The 27,648-nt window shown below is 38.4% G+C and overlaps 1 pseudogene; it reads right to left on the bottom strand.

The window, feature by feature from the left end:
* Positions 1-675: 675 nt before the first annotated feature.
* LOC122013575 overlaps positions 676-27,648 on the bottom strand; it is a 54,624-nt pseudogene continuing 27,651 nt past the window's right edge.

Consider the following 27,648-nt stretch of genomic DNA (forward strand, 5'->3'; position numbering starts at 1 on the left):
CCCATCGTCAATTGATTGAAGCGTTGGATATAGGCCCTCAATGCCTCTCGGGACCCTTGCTCCAGCAAAAATAGATTCACACTTGTCTTTTGGTGGCAGCGACTGCTAGCAAAGTGATGTAGGAAGACCGCTCGGAAGTCTTTGAAGTTGTGGATCGAGCTGCTCCGCAATCGTTTGAACTAACGTTGCACTTATCCAGCTAGCATGGTGAGGAAGACTCGGCATTTCACCCCATCCGTGTACTGGTGAAGTGTGGTTACGTTATCAAACTTGGCCAACTGGTCATCGGGGTTAGTCGCTCCATTATATTCCTCGATCGTCAGTAGAGTATAATGTTTCGACAGAGGGTCATTAAGAATCCCCTCCGAAAACTGCTGATTGACTCGCTTGGGCGAACCATCCTCTCTAGGTGACTTCCTTTTCCTTGTGTCTCGAGCGGGTGCCTCATCCGAGGAAGATCCCTATCTCTATCTGCTCGACCCTTTTCTTCTGCTGGAGTCCATAACAATGCTCGGTGGTATGGGACTAGTGCATTAGGGAATTCCCTATAGATGTCGATCGGCTTTTTGTTCGGCTCCCAATTGGAAATTTGTTTCGTTTGATCTCCTCTCTCAGCCTGACGACCTGCGCTAATGCCTATTGTTGCTGTTGCTCCACTATCTTCGCCGCTCGGGCCTATATCAGCGTGTCGAGCTCCTCTTGTGCCAGTGTCACCGTTGTGAATCGTCCAACGTCTTCCATCTTCTCATTCGGATACAGGTTACGATTCCCACAGACGACGCCAAAATGATCTTGTCCTAAAGCGTGAAGCTGGAAAGCCGGGGATGTGGCGACTCTGTTGACTGGATGAAGATCTCGCTCTTCTCTGCAAAACAAACCAAACCAGGGAAGGGACCCTTAGCGTTGACCCTCCGACGCTCAAGTTAGAAACAATAGTAGGAAGAGAAATTTGAAAATAATAGAGATAGAGACGAATCTTACCTTTCTTCATACCTAGCATACTCTTTTATACCTTTCTTAGTGACCCTCCATCTTTCCCTGTTTAATGATATTAATTATCGACAGAAGGCATATTTGTCTTGGCTTCTTCGCATTCAATAGTAAATGAAGTGTTCTCTTTTGTTTTCTCTTCCCCTTATTAAGTATCTGTCTTTTTCTCCTTTATTATTTTATTGATTCATTATTAATACGTATAATGCCAATGTCATACCCCGCGCCGGACGGGTGGCTTGCTCGACTCACTCTCCTGCCGACTGCGATGACTGGACACTGGTTCATCTAGACGGCCGACCGGATAGTGGTTCCTCCAATCGGCTGTTGTAGTCACTTCTCACTCGGGTCGGCTTAGCTTAAGCCATGGTGTTGATCGCCTTGAGTTTGACCTACACCGTGACAATTGACCCATGCCAGGTAGACTCCTCCTTATTGCCGCATCAGCGTAAAAAACTTGAATCCACCCAAGAAGAGTTAGCAAATACCAAAGTTCAATTAGCAAGCACCCAAGATGAGTTAGCATCAGTGAAATGAAGACAAGATATGTTTGAACAAATTCTTAACCGATTGTCACCTAGAGCATTAGATTCCTTGATCTGTGATTCATCTTCGGCTCCACCTCCTCCTCCTTGATCTTAGACTTTGATGTTGTGGACATTTGGATATGAACATGATGTTGTGAAGTTTATTTCTGGTAGACTTTGATGTTGTGGATTTTTGGATGTAAACTTGATGTTTTGAACTTGTTACTTGTTGTGTACTTTATTTGTTGTATTACTTGTTGTTAGACTTTGATGTTGAGTACTTGCATCTCTTGCTTGTGAATGTTGCTAGAGTTGTGAACTTATACTTTGCAGAAGAATGAGTTGTTTGTAAGTTTATTTGTGAATTTGTTGTTAGAGTTAGTACTTGTATAAGTTTGTGAATATTGTTGTTAGAGTTGTGATTGTTGTGAATATTGTTTTAAAGTTGTGATGATTGTGTGAATTTATATACCGGATATGAATGGAAATAATTTTTTTTTTTTAAAATGAGGATTAGTGATGAATATGTAGAAATTCATTGCTAACATGTAATATTAGCAATGAATTTCTATAGATTCGTTGCTAACATGTAATATTAGCGACGAATTTATACAGATTCGTCGCTAATATTACATGTTAGCGACAAATTTGTAGAAATTCGTCGCTAACATGTAATATTAGCGACGAATGAAACTAATTCGTCGCTAACAATTTAGTGACGAGTAATATGGTTTTACGACGCGTTAATCACGTCGTTAATTTATTAGCGACGAAACATAAAAAAAATTGCCGCTAATAAGTGTTTATGACAAGTTTATAACGATGATTCCAACGACGAAAAGGTATCGTCACAAATATTTATTAGTGACGAAGATTAATATGTTAGCGACAAAACATTTCGTCACTAAATATCTGTTTTCTTGTAGCTTAGACATCATTTGAAAATTCACAAGTGCTTTCAATTTGAAGCATTCCTCACTTCAATGCTCATGTAGTTGGTCTCTTATGAAGTGTACCTTATAATACTCTATTGTACCCTCAACAATATAATTTAAAAATCATTAAGGTTCTTTTCTCAACCTTTACCTATTTGCGAGTTGTAGTGGTTACACTTAATTAGTGTCTTAAATGTTATAATTTAATTGTCATTTTTGAAAAAAAATGAACTTGGAATCTCTAATCACTATGGTTGGATTATAATACTTGATTCATATGTTGAGCTTAGGCCTATTCCATAGCTAGGTATAGGAAATATACTTCATGATCTCTATGTAAACTTTTAGTGCGTAATTGAATTTATAAGATTGTTATCCGACTTCGCAGATAGAAATAATTTCATTAGAAATCAATGGTGTTTTATCTTGTATTAAGAAATAAATTTATAAATTTTAATAAAACAAAAAATAAAATATATTTAACCAACCATGCAAGTTTACTAATGTTTGAACTTATTTATAATTAAATATATTATTTTACTATTAAAAAAACATAAAATGAGCTTTATCGAGTGAAACGTCAAGTTTGTACAACCTTGGTCATTGGACACTATTTAGAGTTGATGGATTGTATTTAGCTCATAGTGATGACAGTCTAAGCTCTATCATAGTATCATGTATGCTTTTGATGTTTCTTATTCGCTTACCTGTCAACATTATTTTTTAAGTGAATAAGATAATTACACTAATTAGACCTTACGGACCATTTTAAGTGAGAACAATTAGTTTCATTGCAAAGAAACATACATCATATATATCATTGATACATGACCGCTATACGAATCTAGACTTAAATTGCTACAACAGTTGACCGTCATCATGATTTGTTAAGTTGACATAGTATTAAGTGGGTGCTAAAGTGATGTTCTAATAGCAAATGAATGAAAAACTTTCATGAGAAGTCTAAGTTGACTTAAGATGAGATGGATGCATATGTCTGAAGGAGGAGATTAAGGTAAGTCCGGCGTGTCGGCGTAAAGTAGATGCCTGATGTCAACCCTTCAATGACATCGCTGGCCACGTCGAAGACTTGGAAGAAGGCAGCCAGCAATAGCTGCTGCATGTACGTACTCCAATGCAATGCAATGTGTGTTATCTTCTGCGGGCCAGCCCATGGCCATCCCTCTGTGCGCAGCTGTACCGTACGGTGGTCACGCACAAGACAGGGGCATGCATGAGTTTCAAATTAGTGGTTGGAATTTACTCAACAGATTTGAAACGATCGAGTGAATGAAATTGAAATAGGCCACGTAAAACAAATTACACACTCACATGCGTTGGTGTAGTGTTCTATTATATTGAACAAGGGCACACGTACACAATCACCACTTTCACCTTCACTACCACCGCGCCCCTTCTCTCCTCCTCCCTTCCTTAATTGCTTTGAATTCTATCGACCATACGGACAGCCACAGGCCACAGGCCACAGGGGCTGCTTCATTGTGCATAGCTAGCTAGCTAGCTCGCCCATGTCCTCGCCTAGCACCGGAGTTGGAAGGGGAGGGGAGAGAGAAGAGAAGCAAGTACAGAAATGGCGGAAAGCAGCAGAGTACGCAGGGACGACGGGAGGAGAGGGGGACTTGGGGCGGCGAGAGAGAGGACGAGTTGCTAAATCCTCGTATGTGTCACTCATGATGCAACACTTCATTCAATACCGCCACTGCCTTCCTCTCAGTCAGCAGCGGCAATTAATGGATTATTGAAGACTTGGGGTGGGGGCATCTTTCCAGCTGCCATTTGGAGAGAATTACTGCCACCTTTTGATTCGTGACCATCTCACTCCACTCTATAGCATAATAAATATCAAGGATGGGTCAGAGAAGGAATTATATGTGTTGGTACTTCGACGTTTAAATCAGTAATCAAAAAAATAAAAGGTAGTAAGCACAAGCATGAATAACCTCTTTATATAACATCCCAGCAGGCAACGTGCACGCACTCTAAGGCATGGCAATAGTTCCCTAACGATCCTATGAAATTATCTGTCAAGAAGTGTTTCTGACATCATACCTAACTTGGGCATACAAATTCCTGATGAGATAGTAGAAGCTTCGGTGGTACTATCCGTCTGTTGACCATGTCTCGTTGTTAGCGGCATTATCTCCTAAAAGGATATCCAGATATATGAGAGGGGTCTCACTCTTTGGTCGAGCAGGGGAGTCGCTCGGCCGAGGATCCCCGCCCAGTCGATCTCTGCTGCTTTCCCTGCAGTGACTTGGTTTGGTAGATTGTTTTCGCCCCTAGGCGAGCGCTCCGGTTGTCTTAACGTTCCTCCGCTCTGTGATGAGCACCTGATGTTCTTGTCGTAGTGCTCTTGGTTGTACGGACGTTCTGCTCGGACAAGCCACTTGTCGATCAGACACTTCATCCCCGATCGACAACTGCAGTAGACCTTCGCTCGACCCACCTTTGGTGAGCCCGTTGGTTCTCTAGCGTTGACCGCCCTGACTTTGACCTCCACGTTGGCTGTTATCTCCACCTTTGATCCGCACTTGGTGGGCCCTCCTTTATCACCGCATCATAAGTCTTCCCCTCAAATCTAGTCGAAAGAGGCTGTAAGTCTGATTGACTGGACAAGTAGTGCCTTTGGTGACCTCCTGCTCGGGCACTCTCTGTTCTCGAGCTTCCGATCGGATTATATAATCTTCTTAGTCGTCATTCTGCTTCATCTTACTGACTTAAGTGTGTAGCTGCTGCTCGGATCTAACTTCACAAGCCTTGGTTTTGAGCCGCCGCTTGACTATCATATAGTCAGAGATCTGTGCTGATCGGGTTGGTTGAAAGCAATATTTAGTGATTTTTTCACATCTCGTCGCTTCCTTGGACAAGCACCTTATAATAGTTGCTGACGCCATCTCAATTTTTGAGAGACTGTGCAAATCCCTGGTTATTATGGATGAGCGCGTTGCCCATGCCTTTTAATTAATCCCCATTAATGCTTTCCTGTCGCCAGCCGCCACGCGTCCCAACTCCTACCGCCGCACGTTTGATGTGACAGGCGGATATCCGTGGTTGGTGTGACAGGTACCTTTTTGAATTTGATGGTAAAATTTCGACCTTGTTTTCTGTAACCTTTGATCAGATGGCTCAGAGTCATCGCTTACTGGGCTTTATAAGCCCTTTTTTACTCGTTGTCATCTTACATTTTCTCGCATTTTCTTCCTCGTGCACGCCCTTCGCCGCTTTCCTTCTTCTTCTTCATCGCCGACGATCTTCCTTAGTAAGCTTTCCTTTCCTTTATGCTCACGTCGTTGATCTTCCTCCCTTTCTGTTTTTTATGGCCTCTTCTCCTCAACCTCCTGTGCCTGTCTCTGGGTTATGATATACCTCGACCGAGTCCAAATTCAGTGGTGATGAAATTAACCAGATGAAGCTCACGTATTGTTTCCCCTCCGATTATCAAATCGCTATACCTTCAGCCTATAAAATTATTTTAACTTAAAATTTTCTTAAAATTATTTTAACTTAAAATTATCTTTAAAAAATTATTTTAACTTACAATTATCTTTAAAAATTTATTTTAACTTAAAATTTTCTTAAAAAAATATTTTAACTTAAAATTTTCTTTAAAATATTTTAACTTAAAATTTTCGTAAAAAAATTATTTTAATTTAAAATCTTCTTAAAAAATTATTTTAACTTATAATTTTCATAAAAAATTTATTTTAACTTAAAATTTCCTATAAAAAAGTATTTTAACTTAAAATTTTATTAAAAAAATTTTTAACTTAAAATTTTCTTAAAATTATTTTAACTTAAAATTTTCTTTAAAAAATTATTTTAACTTAAAATTTTCTTAAAAAATGATTTAAACTTAAAAATTATTTTAAAATTTATTTTAACTTAGAAAAATTATTTTAAAATTTATTTTAACTTAAGAATTATTTTAACCTAAAAAATCATTTTAACAATTAACTTAACTTAAATGTTTAACTTAACTTAAATTTCACTTTAAAAATTAACAATTAAAACTTAAAAATTAGATTAAAATTAACTTGAACTAATTTTTAAACTCCTACATATTGTAGGAAACCAAGTGAATATTGGACAGTGATTACTCTAAATATATGGCTGGAGATCACACAAAATTTACTCAATTAACCTACAAAAGCTAGGAACAGTTGTCTTTGGAAACAACGGCAAGCTCAAGGTAATTGGGATAGGTAATATTGAACTCAAAATCGATTTCATTATTAAGAAAGTTTTACTTATTGAAAACTCAAGTACAATCTTCTTAGTATAAGTCAATTGTGTGATTCTGGTTATAAGGTTAGATTTCTTTCTAATGAATGTTTAGTTAAACACTTAGATAACCCTACTATAAGCCTAAAAGGGTTTAGAAAAGACAATATCTATGCAATTAACCTAACCTCTTCTTCACTTAAGTGTTACTTAACACAAAAAGAAGAAGCATGGTTATGACATAGAAGAATGTCACACACAAACTTTAGAAATATAAGTAAATTAAATGGATTAGTTAGAAGCTTACCAAAATTACCCAACTTAAACTCAACAATCTCTAATGCTTGTCAATAAGGAAAATAGATAAAATCAACTCACAAACCAACTAATCAACTTTAAACAAATTCAATATAATACTAGAACTATTACACTTAGATTTATTTGATTCTCATGGGATCAAATCAATAAATGGAAGTCTGTATTGCCTAGTGATAATAGATAACTACTCTAGGCACTGGAATTCCGTTCTGTTTCAATTTCCATGTACAAAAAATTGTACAAGAACAGAACTTTTCCTAGAAACCCGCATGTTCGATCAAACATGTGTTTGATCAATCAAGCAAGTTCTTGAATGATCAAAGCACACCTTAATCGAAGTACAAGATCGCTGGCCTCTTGTGTTGGTATTCCAAAAATGATACAAAGAAAAACTAACTAATTATGCAGCGGAATTAAAGAACTAGTTCTACCTTTCCTTTGTAGCTAAAGATCTCTTGATCTTCTGTCATATTCCTCTCCTCTTCTTGGACGTTGTGTGAGTGACGATCTACCAAGACAACACCACCCTCCTTCTCTTCTCGATTTCCAAACCGCTGGCTACAAAAGAAGGCTCTAGGATGGGGCACCTTCTCTTCTTCTTCCTCTTCTCGAAGCCGCCGTTCACCAAGGAGTAGAAGAGGGGGATGCCGGCCTTAGCAAGGAGGGGGTTGCCGACCCTAGCTAGGAGAGGGGCCGCCGGCTCTTAGCAAGAGGAGGGGAGGGGTGCCGGCCCTAGGTGAGGAGGAAAGGGAGGGGCGCCGACCACAAGGAGGAGAAGAGAGAAAATTAGGTTTTATGAGCCACCACCTACTCCTTTTTATAGGTTTGTCGTCGGTTACAAAGAAAGAAAAATAACAGAATTCTGTTTAGAAAAAATCTCCCTTTTTATAACCAAGTTAAACCAAATCAAGTTAAACCCAACTAAGTTATGGATGGGTGGATGCGATACTTTATATAAAGGCTACAATAGGAACCTAGAGGAGGAATTGGTTTAGGCCTCCTGATGGGCTTGGGCTTCCTGTGTTCGGCCCGAACACCCAACCTAAGTCCATTAATAATAACTCATACCATTAAAAGGTTATTATTGAACTACCACACCAATCCCATATTACAATATGAGCTTCTTCTTATCATGAGTGCATTAATCTCGCCGTGTTTAAGATATCGTATGTCCATTAATTAATTGAGTTACTGCCAACCCAATTAATTAGCATATAATTCCAAGAGTAGTACCACTCAACTTTATTATCATGCCGGACTAAGTCTACCTGCAGGGTTTATATGATAATCCTTATGAGCTCCTCAAGGGGACATCATTAGCCTAAAAATTAGGACACAATTTTCTTCTATAATCAACAACACACCATATAATTAATACTATCTCCCAATTCATTGGGCCTATTGATTTAACGAATAAATCTCACCCATTGATAAATTAAATAAATAAATAAATACTAAGTATACGTGCTTATTATTATATAGGAATTAAGAGAATGCACATCCATAATAACAGAGGTTCTGTTCTTTTATGTAGTCAGTACAAATCGAACAACTTCAAACTGTCCTGCTCAATACACACATAGTGTACTAGTGTAATTTTATAGTCAAGACAGACTAATACCAAATTGCACTACAACCGTTCCAATGGTTTGTCCAAATCTATCTTGGCTGTGAGCTACTATTTATAATTTATAAGGAACCGATAACATGATCTTCTGTGTGGCACCACACACAATGTTATCTACAATATAAATTAAATGGATAACTGCATTGACATATATATAAATATAAAATGCAGACATTTGATCAAAGTAATTCTCATTTCAAAATATTTCAAAACATATGTTCATACAAAAGCTAGCCTTATAGTGTACATCCCAACAATCTCCCACTTATCTAAAAGACTATGCTGCTATAAATACTGCCATACATCTGATTCTCATCCCCTCAACATGCCTATCAAAAGCTCTCACCGGAAGGGCCTTAGTGAAAGGATCTGCCAGGTTATCTGCTGATGTAATCTTGGCGACAACAACCTCTCCTCATTTTACGGTGTCTCATATCAGGTGGTACTTGCGCTTAATATGTTTACTTGCCTTATGGGCTCGTAGTTCTTCGAGTTTTCTACTGCACCACTGTTGTCACAATAAATTATGATAACTTTAGGCAAACCAGGAATCATATCTAAGTCTATCAAGAAATTTCTGAGCCATACAACTTCTTTGGTTGTCTCAGAGGCTGCCACATACTCAGCTTCCAAGGTGGAGTTTGAAACACATTTTTGCTTAACACTCCTCCATGCTATGACTCCACCTCCTAAAGTAAACACATACCCCGAGGTTGATTTACTGCTGTCTCTATCTGATTGGAAATCCGAATCCGTGTAACCCACAGGGAGCAAATCATCTACATGGTAAACTAGCATATAATCTCTAGTCCTTTTCAGGTACTTTAATATATGCTTTACGACAATCTAATGTCCCGGTCCTGGGTTACTTTGATATCTGCTAACCATGCCCACGACAAAATAGATATCCGGTCTCGTACATAGCATCACACACATTAGGCTTCCTACAACCGAAGCACAAGGAACTGCTTTCATCTCCTCTATCTCCTTTGGTGTGTTAGGATACATCTTTTTAGATAAAGGTACTCCATGCCTAAAAGGTAGAAAACCTTTCTTGGAGTTTTGCATGCTAAAACGAGCCAGGATAATATCGATGTATGAACCTTGGGATAAGCACAATATTTTTTTCTTGCAATCCCTTATTAATTTGATCCCAAGAATATGTCCACATTCTCCCAAGTCCTTCATATCAAATTGCTTAGACATCCATACCCTTACGTCTGACAATACTTTGACATTGTTGCCAATGAGCAAAATGTCATCTACGTATAGTATAAGAAATACCATCATATTTCTGTCACTTTTCTTGTATACACAAGACTCATCCCGACACTGAATGAATCCATAAGACTGGGTCACTTCATCAAACCGGATGTTCCAAGCTCTCGAAGCTAGCTTCAGTCCATAAATGGACCGATTGAGCTTACATACAAGATGCTCTTTGCCCTTCGCAATGAATCCCTCTGGTTGCTTCATATAGATGTTTTCTTCAACACTTCCGTTAAGGAAAGCTGTCTTAACATCCATTTACCAAACCTCATAATCCATATGAGCAGTAATAGATAAAAGGATCCGGATAGACTTAAGCATGACTACCGGCGAAAAAGTTTCCTCATAATCGATTCCCTCTTTCTGAGTATACCCCTTCGCAATAAGTCTCGCTTTAAAGGTTTCCACCTTCCCATTTGTTCCTCTTTTTCTTTTGTAGACCCATTTACATCCAATGACTTTTACACCATTTGGTGGTTCTATAAGCTCCCAGATCTGATTAGAATGCATAGATTCTATTTTAGAGTTCATTGTACTTTGCCAAGATGCTGCATCTTTATCTTGAAGTGCTTCATCATATGTCCAGGGATCAGCTTCATGTTCACCAGGGATCAAGTCCGAAGATTCTCCCAAAAACATGAATCTATTAGGTTGTTTAACAACCCTCCCACTACGATGAGACACTACCTGTAATTGTGCATCATTTGTGACACGTGTTGCAGTTACTTGTGGTATCTCATCTTATACCGTTGGTACTAAAGTAGAAGTGTCATCTCTTATTTCTTCAAGAACAATTTTACTCATGGGCTTGTGGTTCATTACATAGTCCTCTTCTAAAAATCGGGCATTGGTGCTAACAATGACCTTCTGATCTTTAGAACTATAAAATAAACAACCTTTCATTCCTCTAGGATATCCCATGAACAAGCGAACTTTTGTACGTGATTACAACTTATCAGCGTCTCCCTTCAGCACATGTGCTGGACTACCCCAAATCTGAATGTGTTTTAAACTAGGCTTACGCTCATTCCATAATTTTGTGGGAGTAGAGGGTACTGACTTAGAAGGTACCAAGTTCAGAATGTACGTCGTCGTTTCCAGAGCATATCCCCAAAACAAATTTGGTAATTCTGAATAACTCATCATTGATCTAACCACTTCCATAAGAGTCCTATTCCTTCGTTCTGCCACACCATTTTGTTGGGGTGTGTCAGGTGCAGACAATTGGGATTGAATCCCGACTTCTGATAAGTAACTCCTAAACTCTCCTAAGAGGTACTCTCTACCACGATCAGACCGTAGTGTCTTGAAACTTTTATCATGACATTTCTCCACATCAGCCTTGTAGTCTTTGAACTTATCAAAGCACTTAGACTTGCGGCGCATCAAGTAAATGTACTCATATCTTGAATAGTTATCTATGAAAGAGACAAAATATTCAAAACCACCTCTTGCCTGGATAGTCATAGGCCCATACAAATCAGAATGAACCAATTCCAATATTTCTTTGGCTCTATACCCCTTTGCCTTAAAAGACCTCTTGGTCATTTTTCCTTCCAAGTAAGACTCACAGGTCGAAATGTTTTCCATTACCAATGGACCCAAAGGTCCATCAACTATTAACCTTTGAATCATACTCAAGTTAATATGACCTAACCTTAGATGTCAAAGATATGCTTGGTTCATTTTCGAAGGTTGCTTTCTCTTATTAGAATTAGAAGACATGTTATTAATTTTAATTTGTTGCATCGTGGGAGTTATTGGATTAAGAGTATATAAATTGTCAACCAACGCACTAGAACATATAACCACCCTGATCCGGCGGTAAGAACAGGGGACCCCGTTCTGGGGAGTCAACGCCACGTGGAAGTCGAAGGGCCAGGTGGTCGATAGGAGAAGGATGAACCGACCGGACACCCGAGCAAAGGTTGGATCAATAGGCCGACTGGAGAAGGGTTGGTCGATCGCCCGGCCGGCCTACCAGTGTCCAACTGATGACAAAAGGCACCCCGGCGGGAGTCGGGGTTCCGACGCTCGCTGAACAGGATCATATGACAGAGCGGATGACACGCTCGGTCGAAGACATAAGGTAGCATACCGCGAACAGTCCCCACATAGCACATTACCGAGGATCTCCTAAGCATACCAGTGCATATGGATGGCCGGACAAGATGTGAGTGCCGGCGGCCGGACATGAGGTAAGTGCCGGCCATCCGGACGCCCCGGCATAGAGTAAGGAGAGAAGAACAAGGAACATCTTCTGACAGCTGTCATGCTCTATGACTAGGCCATACTCCAAATCTGACGACAAGGGGTTCTGCTGTCCCATCGAAGACATGCTTGGACTATGGCAGTATGGTGTCAGGTAAGCCTTCTGACAAGCCCTTACCGAGGTATGGGCTGGGGACACGTATTCGCCTCGACATGTGTGCATGAGCTCCTTCTCAGCTCTATATAAGGGGCCTTGCACTTCACCGGAGGTATGCATTCTACGATTCTTGGAGCCACTTCTTTGTTGTCGAGCTTTGCCTGACTTGAGCGTCGGAGAGTCGTCGCCGGGAACCCCTTCCCGGCCCGACTTCCTTGCAGGTTGACCGGAGGTTCGTGCGACCGGTCGAAGATCCACGTCAGCCGATGGAGAGCGCAGAGCGCCACGTGCCTAGCGTCCGTTGATTCAGCGATTCGGACAGGATCACACCCTATTTTTCTTGACAACCACTTTGTCATCAAAAGAAAAAGAATATCCGTCCATAAATAATTTAGAAACTAAAATCAAGTTATTTCTAAAACATGGTACGTAAAGATAATTTTTTAAAATCAAAGTTTTATTCCTATCAAAAGATAAATAAACATCTTCCACTACAATAGCCGCCACTCTCGTAGTATTGCCCATGTAGACGGTGATCTCCCCTTCATGTAGTTGTCGGATTTCCTAGAACCCCTGTAATGAATTACAGACATAATCAGTGGCTCCTGTATCTACACACCAGGTATTGGTAGATAACACCGCTAAACATGTTTCGACAACTAATGAATAAGATATGCCTTTATCGTTCTCCTTTCTACGAGGATAGTTCACCTTCCAATGTCCAAACTGCTTGCATGTGAAGCACTTACCTTTCGGCTTCTTCACACCTGCCTGCGGCCCAGTCCCTTGAGGTCGAATCACTTTCTTTGTCGAATTAACTTGTTTCTTCTTATTCTTTTCGCCTTTCAGCTTAGAAGCAGAAACATTTTCAGCAATGTGAACTTAAGAACTTTGACGAAATAACCCTTCTGCCACTTGGAGTTCTGTTAGAAGTTTCACCAATGAATAAACCCTTTTATTCATGTTGTAATTCAGGCAGAACTGCTCAAAACTCTTGGGTAGCGTTTGAAGAATGATATCGACCTAGATTTTCCTATCGATTTCAGCTCCAAGGACTTCTATCTCATTTAAATAAGCCATCATCTTGAGGATATAATCCCTCACGGGTGCCCCCTCGGTTATGGTGGTCGTCATTAAGTTTTTCATGGCCTTCTGCCTGGCAGACCGATTCTGGTGTCCGAAAAGTTCCTTGAGATTGAGCATCATGTCATAGACAGTGGGTAAGGCTTGATGCTGATGTTGCAGCACATTTGACATAGAAGCCAAAATGTAACACCGCGCCATCTCATTTGCCTTGACCCATTTCCTATGTCTCTTTATCTCCTCTTCACTAGAATCCTTATTGTAGGATCGAAAAGAATTTAGATATCTCCACAATGACATGATATTGTCCACTTTGAGCCTAGACCTTCATGGATTTGCTTTTGGGCTCTCCCCAAAAGGCCTCATGCCAATGGAGATATCTTTTCTCTTTATAAATCCATGATCTTTCCCATGTGTTTTCAATGTGGGACTATATTTGCAACCTTGCAACCCCAACAATCCCCCCCTCAAACAAAAGACAACGGGCTTCCCACATCCGATCCTCGACCCACCAGGTCTTCCTACCCCTCGGTCCACTCGACCTACTAGGACTTTCTTACCTAGCTGCAACTAGGACTTCCTGCCTAGTGTCTGGTCCTCTTGATCCGAACATAGGAGCCCCCACTTTCTTTGTTCGAGGTCAATATTGTACTCACATGACTCAATCAGACCATAACTCTTGTGCACAGTTGGCGGTTAAACCTTCTGGCAGTCAGGGCTCTGATACCAATTGTAGGATCGAAAAATTTTTAGATATCTCCACAATGACATGATATTGTCCACTTTGAGCCTAGACCCTCATGGATTTGCTTTTGGGCTCTCCCCAAAAGGCCTCATGCCAATGGAGATATCTTTTCTCTTTATAAATCTATGATCTTTCCCATGTGTTTTCAATGTGGGCTATGTTTGCAACCTTGCAATCCCAACACTTATCAGGCACGTTAGGGCAGACCTCAAGAAGTACGAATTTGTAATCTTCAGCAGTTAAGACAATGTCCAAGTTTCATTTCCAATCAATATAATTTGGACCAGTAAGTTTATTTTCTTTTAAAATAACAGCAAGAGGATTGAAAGTCATTTTGAAATCATGAGAATCACAAAATAAAATATTTGGTCAAAACTTTAGAATTTAAAATAATATTGATTCATCAAATAATATAATTTAAATTCACCAACACCTCAAAACACCGTGAATTTCGTATGCCACGATAGTGTGGACATATACTAATTCAAACATTTGTTAGAGGAGGTTTTATCCATTAATTTTATTATCTTGTCAACCTAACTTTATGACAAATAACATTAATAGTTGATTTATCTTCGGTCACACAAATAATAGCAGTGACTCCGATGGGGAGGATACTATTAAATGCGCCTAAGTATATACCATTACTTGATACTTAATCCATTAATTAGGATTGTGCCCCTTCAGATGGAGAAGATCACACATACCTAAATAATTTCCTATAATCATCCATAAAAGAAGTTTGATCTAGCGATCCGCAAACAAACTCATCCGATATGGAGGAAGACACTTAAAGCCAACGCGCAAATTTGAATGCATCACTTACAAACCAGTAATGGAGACTGTGGAATTTATTTAAATAATCTCTCTCCTACTTAGTTATTTAAATTGAGGAATTTTAATATGCACACACATCACAACACGCACATCACAGTACATAAAAACATCATATAAAGGCAATAAATATGAAAATAAAATTCTAATTATTATGACCTCATCCAACATTGTCCTCCAATATGCCGCCAATGGATCGCTGTCCTCCAATGTGCCGCCAATGGATCAAGCCATCGCGTCTATCTCGCTTCCTTCTCCGCCGCACCTCCGACCCTTAAAATAACACCACACATAGCAAGGATATAAGCCGCAACATAAAGAAATAAAATTTACATTTATCAATCCTATATTCCACAAAGGAATTTACATGTAATATAGATCGAATAAAATATAAAAAATAATATGGCAACCGGCCGTATTTAATTATTACAATCATGCACACACAACAACCTCGACATGCCTGAGGCTTCAAATCATACACAAACACACAAAGCCATAATAGTTGGATCTAGGATGCGTGCAACCACAGAGTTAATCTTTCTTGCACATCCTACTATTATCCGACCTAAACTTATGTATAAACAGTGCATAATTTAACCGAAAACCAATCACACAGAACCAGAAAACTCGCTCTGATACCGCTTGAAGGCGCTGGAATTCCATTTTGTTTCAATTTCCCTGTACAAAAAATTATACAAGAACAGAACTTTTCCTAGCAACCTGCATGTTCGATCAAACATGTGTTTGATCAATCAAGCAAGTTCTTGAATGATCAAAGTACACCTTGATCGAAGTACAAGATCGCTGGCCTCTTGTGTTGGTATTTCGAAAATGATACAAAGAAAAACTAACTAATTATGCAGCGGAATTAAAGAACTAGTTGTACCTTTCCTTTGTAGCTAAATACCTCTTGATGTTCTGCCGTATTCCTCTTCTCTTCTTGGACGTCGTGTGAGCGATGATCTACCAAGACAACACCACCCTCCTTCTCTTCTCGGTTTCCAAACTGCCGGCTACAAAAGGAGGTTCTAGGATGGAGAACCTTCTCTTCTTCTTCCTCTTCTCCAAGCTGCCACCCACCAAGGAGTAGAAGATGGGGGCGCCGACCTTAGCAAGGAGGGGGCCGCCGACCCTAGTAAGGAGAGGGGCCGCCGGCTATTAGCAAGAGGAGGGGAGGGGCGCCGACCCTAGGCGAGGAGGAAAGGGAGGGGCGCTACCCATTAGGAGGAGAAGAGAGAAAATTAGGTTTTAGGAGCCACCACCTACTCTTTTTTATAGGCTTGCCGTTGGTTACAAAGAAAGAAAAATAATAGAATTATGTTTATAAAAAATTTCCCTTTCTATAACCAAGTTAAACCAAGCCAAGTTAAACCAAGTCAAGTTAAACTAAACCAAGTTATGGATGGATGAATGCGAGACTTTATATAGAGGCTACAATAGGGACCTAGAGGAGGAATTGGTTTAGGCCTCCTGATGGGCTTGAGCTTCCTGTGTTCGGCCCGAACACCCAACCTAAGTCCATCAATAATAACCCATAAAGGGTTATTATTGAACTACCGCACTAATCTCATATTATAATATGAGCTCATTCTTATTATGAGTGCGTTAATCTCCCCATGTTTAGATATCTCCACAATGGTATGATATTGTTCACTTTGGGCCTAAGCCCTCATGGTTTTGCTCTTGGGTTCTACCCAAAAGGCCTCATGCCAATGGAGATATCTTTTCTCTTATAAACCCATGATCTTTCCCATGTGTTTTCAATGTGGGACTATGTTTGCAACCTTGCAATCCAAACAATCCCCCCTCAAACAAAGGACCACAGGCTTCCCATGTCCGATCCTCCACCCACAAGGTCTTCCTGCCCCTCGGTCCACCCGACCTACTAGGACTTCCTTGCCTAGCCGCAATTAGGACTTCCTACCTGGTGTCTGGTCCTCTTGATCTGAATATAGGAGTCCCCACTTTCTTTGTTCGAGGTCAATATTGTACCCACATGGCTCAATCAAACCATAGCTCTTGTGCACAGTCGGCGGTTAAACCTTCTGGCAGTTCGGGCTCTGATACCAATTGAAGGATCGAAAAGAATTTAGATATCTCCACAATGGCATGATATTGTCCACTTTGAGCCTAATTCCTCATGATTTTACTCTTGGGCTCTACCCAAAAGGTCTCATTCCAATGGAGATATCTTTTCTCTTATAATCCCATGATCTTTCCCATGTGTTTTCAATGTGGGACTATGTTTGCAACCTTATAATCCCAACACATTAATTAATTGAGTTACTGACAATCCAATTAATTAACATCTGATTCTAAGAGTAGTACTACTCAACTTTATTATTATGTCAGACTAAGTCCACCTGCAGGGTTTACATGATAATCCTTATGAGCTCCTTAAGGGGACATCATCAGCCTAAATAATTATGATACAATTTCCTTCTATAATCAACAACACACCATATAAATAATACCATCTCCCAACTCATCGGGCCTATTGATTTAACGAATAAATCTCACCCATTGATAAGTTAAAGATAAATACTAAGTATTCATGCTTGTTATTATATAGAGATTAAGAGGACACACATCCATAATAACAGAGGTTCTGTTCTTTTATGTAGTCAGTACAAATCGAACAACCTCAAACGGTCCTGCTAAATACACGCATAGTGTACTAGTGTAATTTGATAGTCAATATAGACTAATACCAAATTACACTACAACCGTTCCAATAGTTTGCCCCAATCCATCTTGGTTGTGAGCTACTATTTATAATTTATAAGGAACCAATAACATGATCTTCTGTGTGGCACCACACACCATGTTATCTACAATATAAATTAAATGGATAACTGCATTGACATATATATAAATATAACATGCAGACATTTGACCAAAGTGATTCTCATTTCAAAATATTTCAAAACAGATGTTCATAGAAAAGCTAGGCTTATAGTATACATCCGAACACCACCAAAAGACCCAATTAATTTATACAAATAAGACTCTTTGTGATAGTACCAATTGTAGTAATTTGACACAAAATCATTTCTATATATATGTACTTTCACGGTATCCTCATCATGGAAGACTCTATTTCTACATTTCAAATGATTACGTGGACACCGTAAGTCGGCACCATTCATATATTCTGGATGACTCTTAGCAAAGTTCACAAATTCTTCAACTACAGCAACAAATTATTTCTAATAAATCTATTTTCTAATCAATATTGTACGTCCAAGTTTTGTTCATAGACATTATCATCTAATCAGAATACATTTTAAAATAGTATTACACTTGTATAATTTGATTTAAGTTTAAATAAAGTAATCAAACATAATATAGTGTGGGCAATTTCTATTTAATAACGTAATAGGTTAGATCAAACACAATATTCACTTTTTATGGAACATTCAACTTAGTGAACCAAAAGAAACCTATATTATTTTTTCTTATATTGAACTTGTAGTATTTATCAACCTAAATAATAAAAAACCTATATTTCATATCAGACAAATAAGAAACAATACTATCTTTCAAGCTCCAACCAAAAATAATGAACTCTAAAATTAACATAAATATAAATATATTAACACTAAAATCACCAAATGACTATTTCATATTATATATCAAAATATTAACTTAACCTACATCTAAATTCAACCATGTAAAATGACACAAATTTACTCTTTATTAAATTATACCTGAAGAAGAGTAGTATAACCGGAGAAGAACAACAAATGCAGTATACTACAAAAAAAAATAATGAAAATTAATCACAAACAAACATAACAAAAGAGTATGCGACGAACCATGCTTGTAGTCGTGAGCTTGCGACAGGGCGAGCTCGATTTAGTGGTCTGACGAGCTTGCGGCCAAATGCATTGTTGGCTGGCGATTAACCAAGCAGTCGGCTACGACCTGACGGGCGGCCACGCTGCTAGCAACTGCTGCCAGCAGCTAGCCAACACACGACTAGTTGCCAACAGCCAACACAAGCGCTCACCGCTTGCTGGCGATCGGCACAGCCGCTGGCTGCATGCTAGCGGCCGGCAAAGCCACCAGCATGCGGTTGGCAGTCAGTAAAATCGTTAACACAAGGCTAGCGGCTTGAAAAGCCGCTAGTCGCATGCTAGCGGCCGACAAAGTCGACAGCATGTGCCTGGCGGCTAGAAAAATCATTAGTTGCATGCTCGCAGCCGGAAATGCTGCAAGCTGGGTGTTGGCGGCCGGAAATGCCGTAAGTGCATGCTGGCTGCCGACAGAGATCGAGAAGAAGAGAAAAGGACTTGGAAAGGAGAGAACTTATTTGAAGATCACCGAAGAGGAGAGCACGTGTCGAGATCGTCGGAGACCAGAAAATGAGTGCACAAGGAGAAGAAGGGCATGTGCCCTAATTTTATTTTTGGGATTCCCGATAGAATTTAATTTCTGTCAGGAATTCCTGATAGAAATTAGATTCCGTCGAGAATCCTGAAAAATTATTATCAACGGAATTAGAATTTCTTCGATAATCTTATTTTTTTCCGGTAATTAAGAAAATTATCGATTGAAGTTGGATTCTATCGATAATATTAAAATTATACCGACAAAATAATATTTTATCAATAAACCTGATTATTTTTTATAGTGAATGATGATGCCTCCTTTATTATGATCGGTCATTAGAATGTCATATAAACGAGAATACATATCATATAAACATTTCTGAGCTATCTATAACTTGAAGCCTTATTGAAGTCAATATCTAATTTTTACGAAAATCCTTTGGCCTGGAGACCACAATATTGTTGATAACATTATTGTAGAATTTAAGGGGACCAATGGATAATAAAGGAGACCTGAATTATTTATCTTAAGAGGGAGAACAAATGACTTAATGAAAGGAGAGTCAAGAGTCTTTAATTTTGAGTTAAAAAAAACAATAGTAAATCTATTTAGTTAGAATGTGAATTGAATTGTAATATATAGATTAAACTATTCTTAATAATAACTTACAAAATGTATTTCAGCTAATCAAATTTTAATATTATAAAAAAAAACAACCATTTAGTATTGTCAAAAAAAAAAATCACATTTTACAGCAAGTAACTGCTTACTTTGTTATACAATTAATTAGTGTTATTAGACATTACCTGACAGTACTACTAGAGCCTGCAACACTAGCAGTCATCACGATCGACCGAGCACGTACGGTAACTTCAGAAATGAATTTCATTTCGGATGAAAAAAATGTAGTAGATGTAAATCTATCTCGCAGCGCAGTGGCGAATCTACCGAGTTTGTCATCACCCACTTCATTTCTGAAAGCAGAGCAATGAGGATATGACACGGGTGCGGCAATGCATGATGACCCAATAATAACTCACAACCGGCTTCAAGTATTTAATGCGCCTTCGGAGACGGTCCCCGGCGCGATGGAGTTAGAGAATGTTGATTCTGAATTCACAGCAGCAGGGCGATCATGCGATGCTAGCGACCTGCCTACGCTCCCTGCTCCTCTAAGCAACGGTGAAAATGAGCAATTGACTGAACAGGCGCACGGTCACACTCGGAATCTCCATGCGCGCGCGGTAAGTATAAGAAAGGAAGAGAATCAGTGAGCAAATTAAAAGTTAAAGAGGAAGGAAGGAAGGGAGGAAGGAGTGATCGAGGTAGCTATAGCTCTTGCATGCATGCACTGCAGACGCATGAGCTAGCAGCAGCGCAGGCTTTAGTGTAAATGGAGAAAGGGGAGGGAGGCCACGGTTAAAAAAGTTGCAGCACGAGTAAGGAAAGGGATATGCTGATCGGATTCCATGCGAGAGGTGCTTGATTAGTTTTGGTTTTAGTTCGGTTTTTTTGGCTTTGGCTCTGGGCGCATCTGTGTCTGAGTCGGTCAGGAGGCGGGGAGGGAGGGTTTTGGTCGGATCATATATCCCAAGTCCTAGTTTTGCCTCGACGTGTGTGTTTGTGGAGGAGAAGAAGGGCAATGTGATGGGATATTATTACGGTTGCAGGAGGATTCAAACAGGTTCAGAAAGGGCAAAGAAAAAGGAAAAGGGAGAGAAAAGAATTTGGGAAAAAGGACAAAGGCGGTAATAAAGAAGAGAGAGAGATTGAGATCTGTCTTCTGCTGCTGTCTGTCTGCTCCTTTGTTACTACTGATCAGCGAGAGGTAGAGGTGGAGGTGTGAGGTCAAATCATAAAAGTGCAAAGCTTTTGTTTTCATATACGAATTGCTCACTTTTTCATACGCCTGATTTTGAGTTCCTCCTTCGAGACTGCAGGGCGAGGGTAAAAAAAACACCACCACCCTAAGGAGGCGGAGACGGAGGCGAATGGAGGGGGGGCTACGGCCAGCTCTACAGTAGTGGTACCACTCACTAGCTTATAAGAATAATAATGCGACTGCTGCTACTGCATGCTGCTGCTGCAGCAGCTGCTGCTCTACATCTGATCTGAGCTATTGACCAGGAGTCAGAAGGGTGAATCCAGGGATCGGGAAAAGCTAATCTAATCTAAGCTAACCTAAGTTATCTAGCTAGGACTCCCCTCTCATTCTGTCTCTCTCTTGCTGTTCTTTTTTTTTTAAAGTTTCTCATCCCAATTAATTACTGCACGCGGAGAGAACAGTAGACCTGGGAGTGACCTAAGAGGCCTCATGCAAACGTCCCTTTCTCGCACCTATCGATCCCCCACCTCTGCCGCCCTCTCTCTCTCTCTCTCCCTCTCCCTCTCCCTCTCCCTCTCTCTCCATCTCTCATTGGAAATGACGACCACTCAACCCGCGCTCTCTCTCTCTTTTCTACGTTGCAAGTGGCGAAGAGAGGGATCCCAGTTACTTTCATGTGCCAGGAATTCTCTGCATGCAACTTTGGCTGTCTGAGAAAACGACGTCGTCGACGTCGTGATAGTCCTTATTCTGCCCGAATCATCGATCTGCCTTTCCCTTTGTGTGTGTTTTTTTGCTTTCCATACGTAAGACAATTCTAATTAACCTCGTTCAATTATTATCTGATGCTCAATGACACCATTAATGATGTCTGGGAAAACATCAAAAGTTTTCTCTTTTTAACAAAATCTTAGGTTACGTGCGTCGGGATGGAGATTGGGATTCTTGTCGTCGGTCACGGAATATGCCGGCCGGCGCCGGCCAGATGTCGTCATCCAATTGATGTGAACATGAGATGTTATGTACACTCACATCCATATAAACTTTGGACTTGTGGCAGTACTTTTCCCTATGGCATTTAATATCTCTCTCTAGATTGATGGAATGAAACAAAAATATATGTATTATTTATTGGGTTTCTAAGCAAAAGGAAATTTAAAAACTGTTCATTGAGAAATTGCATAGAGAATTTCTACTAGCTAGAACTTGAACCATATTGGAAGAGTAGAGTTCAAATTCAAATTCATATAATTAATTTAAAAGGATTGCATGATTAATTTATTGCTTAATGAACAACAAAACATATGTTTGTATTAATGGATTTAGGAGGTCTCCGATGTGTTGGTGTCATAGTAGGATATTCAGGTTGTAATTTTTTTCTTCAAATGAGACGTGTAATCAAAAGATATTGGGCTTCTGGGTTGTCCGCCGCATGTACTTTTCAATTTATCTTGATAGACGGTGAAAAAATTCGATAGGTCCGAGCTAAATTTATTATTTTTTATTAATTTTTTAATAGTAGATCTAGGAAGTCACTCTTATACAAACCATTCTTATGCAAATTATACTTTGGAATTAGAGATAATGGTAATGCAAAGACAAATTGAGCTTCTATAATTTCTTACTATTAAGTTTTTTAAAGGGTTAAAGATGATGAGATCAATCCTTTGCATGAGTCCAGATCTCTTGGTGTAAAAAAAGTGAATTAGGAAAGGAATCACTTATAATTATGATCGGATTGTGGTCACGATTTAACCATAATTAATTACTATCTTTCCCTGAGTTCGTCGCCCCCCCCCCAAATGTATAGTTTGGGTTGGGATGGGTGGCCGAAGGTCATCCGGAGGCCGCCTCCCGCTCGACACCAGACTATTTGGCCACTTACCTACTGTCGGTGGTATTCGACACCTGTCCCGGCCTAAACTATAACTTGGGAGACGGTGAATCCAGAGAGGGATCATAACTAATTATGACTAAATTACGATCACGATCTGACTATAATTATAAGTGATCCATCCTTGGTCTATTTTTTTTTTATGGATCAGAGGATTTACCCTTGCATAGTCTTATATTAGAATTGAGTATCACGGTTGTGAAGAAGCTTTTTTCGGATGAATATTGTGCAAGAGTAATCATTTCCAACAATATTTTGATTTGAAGAGAAGGTAACTTTGTGTTTAAAGAATGCATTCATTATGACCTATTCATAGATAATTGGTTTGATTTTGCTATTTGCAAGACACTTACAGACTTCCTTGAAGTTGTGATTGTCGATCAGAGCATCCTCAGCCCTGTATATTCTCTTAGCTTTAGAAGGACAATGATGGAGACGCTAATAATCATTCACTTGCATCAACATTTTTAATCTTGGGAGAATAGTGTGGGATTTCCTCATGCAAGTTTCCACCTTTTCCATCGTTCACTTGACTACTCTTCCATATATCTTATATCTTTCGATAGTAGAATTCGATAGAAAATTATAGCAATCCTTGGATAGCATGTCAAAATTACTTATGTTAGATAAACATTGGAGGAATAGTTGGTTGTGTTGCATCAACACTATGAAATGACTTACCCTTTTTGCCTAAGTCATTAAAATTATTATTATAGATCTCTTAATAATGATAGTTTGAATAACTAAATTAGCTTATGCTTTTCTAAAGATGTATTTCTTTATATCTGTTAAGTAAATGAATTATCTCACTTTCTTGAACTAAATTCCTTTATAGTTACCCTCTTTATCTTCATGTAGATTCTTTATGACAAGAAAGCTTTCTCTTGTTGTTATAGGACTGTCTAATGTAGCACTATAATAACTATCTCATTGTCAATTTATTCTTACTCCCCAATCTTATCTCATTTACATGTTTTTGTCTTATCCATTAAATCATGCAAATTTGTTGAATTATAATTATCTAATTTTTTTTCTAGTTTAATCTCTTCTATCTTTCTCACAACCTAGAAGGATTTTATAATGATAAGAAATGTGGATGACTATTGGCGCATGTGTCGTTTGTCTTATTGCCATTAGTCTTTATCTTACTCACCTAGTTATATGCCACCCTATACGTCTTGATTTTCTTAGGTAGAAAGATAGACGAGGGGCACAATTTGGTAGAGTTCTTCAAAACGCACATGAATTAATCATAACTATTTTTTAAAAAATATATTTTCTCTCACTCCTTCTCATCCTTAATTATCTACTTAAATTAAATGCAAACCAATGTTACATCATGATTACTTTAGAATTAGTTGTATTTGATTTATTTGGTTTAATTTATCATGCATAATTTTATAAATATACTTATATTTTATTTAAATTATCATACATAATCTTGATAATATACTTATATTTTATTTAAATTATCATACATAATTTTAATTATATGATTACTATATAATCATATAATCAAATTTATAGAAAATAAAATATAATTTAATATTGTTTGATTCAACTTTTGAAATACTCATTTTAAAAAATAAATTAATTTTTTTTTAAAACTTGAATCACATAAAATTTCATACTTCCAAGATAATCATATTCCAGATTATATCTTTATTTGTTGACATGACGGGTATACTTCATTACCGGAGAAACACTTATTATTTGATTCAAATAGTATTACATAATATAATCTTTGATAAATAATTAAGGTTATCAATAATAACCTTTAACAAACGATGTGCATATCGATTTTATGATGTACTTAATTTAATTCCATATCTACTTATGCCTAACATCCGTGTATATAAGTTTTAGAAATTTCCCTCGATATCCATCAATCACTTTGCTTTAATTAGCAATATATATATCCTAAATTTTACTCTTCCCTTACATTTCTATTCTAGTTGGTTGATACGACAGTATTAGGATATATATGTGTTGGTATAATTTTCTTCATATCTCAAGATTGATCTAAGTTGACTAAACTTAAATAGATTTAAGTTTGAATTTCGATATTTAACAATATATAAGATAGAAGTCAAGTAGGTTATGAAAGACCGGGTACTTGATTAAGAAAAGTCCCAAATTGATATTAGATAAAGAAAAGTTCAAGTGGGTCAAGGAAGATCGTACGTTGGTAAAGGAAAACATTAACTGTGGTTAGGCTAGGGAAAGCCCAAATGAGGTTAGGCAGGGTAGAGATCTACCGAGTGACTGGTTCTAACTGGAGGTTAGACAAGAGAAAATCCAAGTGGATCAAGGATGACTCACTTGGTGATTAAAATCCAACGAAAAATTGGCACGAGATGGAAAGTCCAAGTGAGCCAAGAGTTGACCAGGCACTTAGTTAGGAAGCCCCAATAGATCATAGTTGATCGAATATTGGGCAAGAAAACCCTAGACTTAGATCAAGTAAATTAGAATTGAGTAATTGATTAGGGTAATCGATTGACCCTAAGCTAATCAATTAGGGAAATCGATTAGGAGGTTCTCGCATGAAACGTAGAAAGGACATAAATTGATTGATTAATTGATTGGGCTAAGCCTAATAGATTGATCAATTGATTAGGGCTATTTTCTCGATCGAATAGAAGAGGCTCGAATCGATTAGGAAGATTTCCTAATCGATTAGGGATGACTTCAATCGATTAGGATGGATTCCTAATCGATTGGGAGCTTCGTGGAACCAAATTCACGAGAATAGATGCTGAATCAATTGGTCAAATTGATTCAGTCCTTGCCATTTGATTGGGCGGTGGTTTATTGTAAAGAGATGGAATCGATTGAGACAATCGATTAAGACTTTTTACGAGAGAACAAAAAGGTTGGGAATCGATTGGGTAATCGATTAAGGTTTTCTGAATCAATTAAGATGGCTCACCAATTGATTAGAAGTTCAAAAAGAGTCATTTTGTAGGTGTTCGAATGGCTGACTGATGTAGCAATCGATTGGGGAAAAGCTAAATCGATTGGAGGCATCGAGTGAACCCTAGAAAAGGGTATTCGTGAAGGATTGAAGCACAATTCTTGGCTGCTAGTTCTTGTGCTCTCGGAGACAAGCGTTACTACACTTTCCAAGTATCAAGAGACATTTTCCAAGCAAGAAGAAAGCAAGTAAAGCAAGATTCAAGTATTGTAAAATCATTTTTGATTTCCATTTATATTTGCTTCTTCTCTTCTCTTCTTGGTGCATTCTCATGTTTGTGCTTGTATGAGGCTTCTTCGCCTCCAAGAATGAGGCATTCATAGTAGAGCTGTGAGTGTAAAGACCGGACCATTTGATTAGTCATCTAAAGGAGGTGAATACCACGTAAAACAAAAGTCTTAGTATTGCTTTGAGTTTTTCGCTGCAACTAATCATCAACGAAGCGATAAGAGTTATTCACCCCTTCTAGATCTCAAGTGTTCTAACAAGTAGTATCAGAGTGAGACTACTTTTCTTTAGACTAATCACCGAAAGAACAAAGAGCTAGAGGAAGAATAAGAAGTTGAAGCTTGAAGCCCTAATTTCAACAAGTCAATGACTTATTATTCAAGGAGCTCAAATTCAAAAAATGAAGTTTAGAGATGGATTCATATATGATATCTGAGCACCTCCACCATTCAGAATTGGAAGTATTAACTTTTGAAAATCAAGGGTTGAAAATTTTTTCATGATGAAGACAGCGCAATGGTTTGCTCTAATGGAGGAATTTTAAGCTCCAACGGATAGCAAAGGGAAGCTTCTTAAGAAAAGCAAATGGACCAAGGAGCAACTAAGAAAAATCCAAGGCTAATAATAAGGTAATCAAAATTTTAGTTAATTTATTACCTAACAATATCTTGTGTAAAATAGGAGATTGCAATAGTGTAAACAAATTATGGAGCACATTAATCAAGCTCCATAAAGAGATCCATCTTCAATGGAATGTAACGAGAAAGACAAAGAGGGAAATTCTTTATTTCAAATACAAGAGGATTCGAACGTTGAGAGATGCTCAACATCCGAGGAGGAAATTGAAGAAGTATCCTCCTCAAGGATTGAGGGGGAGCATAATTCGTTGACACCGAAATAAGAAAAAGCCTTTACTTTCGGGTCAAATGAAGAAGAATGTGCTTTCTCTACAAGAATAGGTATAACAATTTCCATTAATTAAAATAAAAATCATATCATATGCTTTGAGTGTAAGGAGAATGGACACTATAAGAGCAAGTGTCCAAAATTGACCAAGAAGAAGTGTCAAGTGGCACCCAAGGTTAAAGAAAAATCAAAGGATCCCGACCTCATGATATGAAAGGGCAAGGAGCACATCATATGTTTCTTATGCAATCAAAAGTGGCACTATCAGAATCAATACCCAAAAGGGAAGCATTAAAGAAAAGTTAAGAGAGGAATCTCAAGTCAAGAGGGAGCTTCCAAGGGCAAAACAAAGGTACCATTAGTTAATGATACTTATTTAAGTCATGATGCTAGAAATAAATTTTATCATTTTAATGTTATTTATTATAAAATAAAAAACATGATAATTCTAAGGAGAATTATAAATCATTGCTAGAACTACCACACCTAAGGTTTGTGAAAAGTTTAGGGCATTAAATGGTAGGTCTATAAAATCTAGGGCTAAA

Source organism: Zingiber officinale, chromosome 8B, assembly GCF_018446385.1.
Source record: "Zingiber officinale cultivar Zhangliang chromosome 8B, Zo_v1.1, whole genome shotgun sequence".
Taxonomy (NCBI): Eukaryota; Viridiplantae; Streptophyta; class Magnoliopsida; order Zingiberales; family Zingiberaceae; genus Zingiber; species Zingiber officinale.